The following is a 3,450-nucleotide window of genomic DNA, read 5'->3' on the forward strand; positions in this document are numbered from 1 at the left end:
CATATGAGACCCTTGTCTCTCTTTGTAACCGTCTTTAAGATTTGAACGGTAGTCATGTACCCATCTTCTACGCTCTGCATGAATTCAGCCTCACACGCGACTTCAAATCCCACCACTATTGCTTCCGATATGAACGTGCATACGTCGGAGGCGGGAAAAAAAACAAAAAACGCTATATGAGAAATATATTACCTCTAGGTGGTGAATCGATTGATCATCTTGTAGAATGCAACAGTGATGAATAGCTTTAGAAAAATGAAAGAAAACCAAGATGATATATATATATATATATATATATATATATATATATATATATATATATATATATATATATATATATATATATATATATATATATATATTAAGAGTAATATCATGTAGTACTAGAAACCTGACTTTTTGCGACGGAATTAGCGACATAACCCATTCTGTAGCTAACTAGAGAAGGTTTTCTGAGGGATCTGCGACGGATTTCACAAAATCCTTCGACTTAATTAAATTCAGAAATTTAGTGAGGGGTTAGCGAGGGCTTGGCGACGAATTGTTCTAACTTTTTCGACAAAAGAAATCCCATGCTAATATGTCGCAAATTAAAGATGTTTAGCCAGGGAATAACGACGGGTTTCTTAAAAACCCTAAACACGATTTCCTTTGAAGCCCTTAATCCCAATCTGTTGACCGAATTCCCTCCTCTACCCTGGAAATCACCTCCACCACCGTCCACCTGCGTCGCCTCTCTTATCTGCATCTCCCCTCTTTGTAGTTTACTTGAAGCATCGCCAAAGAACATCCTCGTTAGCTTTCCTCTCGATCCGACTCCCTTCCTCGTCGTTTCCTTCCAACGATGTTCGATGTATTGGCTGCTGAGGTAATTTTGAACTTTGTGGATGAAAAACAATTAACACGAGTTCTAATCGAATATACACTTGTAAACTTTAACAATTTGTGATTCTCATGTATTATTTGTAATATGTTATATGTCCACTACATTTTGATGTTATGTCAATGTAATTATTATGTAAAAAAATGCAGGCAAAAGAATACGGGAGTTGTGTTGTAGAAAAGGTTCCTCAAGTTAACGTGATATGTGTTTGAAAGAGTTTCTCAAATTGAATAATTGCATGCAGAGTGTGGTATTAATTGCTTAATAATATTCTCAAAACTCAAAGCTTCTTTTATTTTCTTTTTGTAACTAATATTCTCACCAACTTTCTTTTCTTTTTCTCCAGCTTAAGGGAAAGCCATAAATTTATAGAACTTGCCATCACAAATCCATCAAACCCCATATATAAAACCACTCAGTATATTCATAAAAGTTAAACAAATTTGTAGAATTTAAATGTCTATAAATACATCAAATTTTGGTGGATCTGGTGCTCTTTCACATGCATACATCCATTATCCACCCTTAAGCTGGAAAAATAATGGATCAAGAGGTTTATTTTATGATGATGGAAATAAACTTTTAATCTCCCCCACATCTAACCAGGTACATATACACAAATCATACATCATATTTCAATTAATTCATGACACCAAAGTTTAATTATTTAAATGTATGAGTTTCTGATGTGTTAAGGTTGTTTCTTGGTAAACTTCCCCTTATACCCCTCAAGTTGCATCAACAACTGATACAATAAGTGAAGAGCCAGTGCTTTCTATCCGATCTTACTTAGATTTAAAGCTTACAACTATTCAAAGATTAAATAATTAGCTCTTTTTCATACAAATTTGATTAACTTTAAGGTAATTTTGAACTTTGTGGATGAAATTCATAATTTTAGGTCACTATTATGTGTTAGATGATAGAACTAGCTATGAATTGATGTTACAATGATGAAATTTGATTAACTTTGAGGTAATTTTGGCTGATATTTCTATGAATATAATTTGGGTAGTGAAGAAGAAGGCAGTAATGCGCCACTTCCTGAAGGGTAAAAGTCTATCTCCTTTCAATTTTAATCGAAATCTTAATTCTATCGATTAAAACAATAACCTGAAGGTTATATATCCTAACACTTTATATGATTAGACATTTGCTTGTGTCATCATGGATTGGATTTTTTCTTAAACTACAATAAACTATTAGTTTAATGCAAAAAGGTTTGGGTAACAATTCATTATTAAAGTTGTTGATTTATAATCCTATTTAATAGAACTAGCAAAGTTATTTGTAGATTTTGGTTTAATCTGTATAGCCAGTTTGATATCCCCTTATAGAAAGGGCCGTGGTGCATTTCGTGCAATGTTGACAAATGCAAATTTTATAGAGGCAATGCTTATTTCTGTTTTTTATATAAAATTACTACATGTTTGTACAAAAAAGAAGAAGCTAAATTTATCGATGTGTAAATACACAGGTGTTCATAAACATGCCTCTTGAAGTGTGTGAAAGAAGAGATTTTAAAGGTCTTTACAAGCTAGTAAGATCTAGGAAAGATTAAAGGTGCCCTTTTTACTTGACTCACTAATCGTTAATAAAAGAAAATGATCATGATTCATGGGTTATGCTTTTTATTTAAAATTATTAAATCTTGTAAAGTATGTTGCTATTTTTATATTATGGTCACTCTCATTCATATAATTTTGTGGAATTGTAGGATCTATTGGGATTGATGATCCTTATGAACCGCCTTTGAATTATGAGGTACATTTTTCAAGGTCATTTTTGTCATTTTCGCGTGTTTTTCGTACATTGTGAAATTGGACCTTTTTGTAGATTAAGATTGAACAAAAAGATGGAATTTGTCCTACACCATGTGATATGGCTGGTGAAGTAGTTTCTTACTTAGAAAAAAAAAAGTTGGAAGTAGAATAATAATATCATAGTTGCATAAGTCTTTGGAGGGTGTCATAATGCTTGGTACATTTCCTAAAACAACCTTTGATGTTTTCACATTAGTATTGAGTACCCGGTGGCTATAAGTTCCAAACTCTTTTATATTCATATATATGATTCTTAATATTCAAATCATTATTTTCCAATCTTTCATTTTTTGTTTATATAATTAGATGATCTTCATGTAGTTATCTCATGCGCGAATCTTGCTTTAGCAGATGAAAGGATTATTTAGGGATTTAGTTGTTTAATGTCAAGCTTGTGTCTTTTGATTTTGGTTTCATATTCCCTTAAAAAAATTTACAACTTTTTAATCTAACACCTGATTACTTTTGGTTGTTATTGACTATCAAAAAATGAAGTTTTTTGTATATGAACAGGAGATGTGGATTGAACTCATTTTCCTTCTGCTTGTTGTTCCAAACTTTCTTCTTTATAGTCTTTTGAAGTATGTTTTAATTTGAATACTTTCAGTTACACAAGGCATTTGTGTACATATGGGTCTTTTCTAGTTTAATTTTTCAAAATTATCTTTCACTCTATACACTTTGATTAATAATGCTTTTGACTTTTATCAACAACAGGTCCAAGTTGGGTTCCCCATCATATAA

General features: G+C 31.8%; 1 pseudogene; it reads left to right on the forward strand.

The window, feature by feature from the left end:
• Positions 1 to 844: 844 nt before the first annotated feature.
• LOC145157940 (adenylyl-sulfate kinase 3-like) lies at positions 845 to 2,818 on the forward strand (annotated as a pseudogene).
• Positions 2,819 to 3,450: the final 632 nt, after the last annotated feature.

The sequence above is a fragment of the Lactuca virosa genome, chromosome 2, assembly GCF_052849685.1.
Source record: "Lactuca virosa cultivar CGN04683 chromosome 2, Lactuca_virosa_CGN04683_v6, whole genome shotgun sequence".
Taxonomy (NCBI): domain Eukaryota; kingdom Viridiplantae; phylum Streptophyta; class Magnoliopsida; order Asterales; family Asteraceae; genus Lactuca; species Lactuca virosa.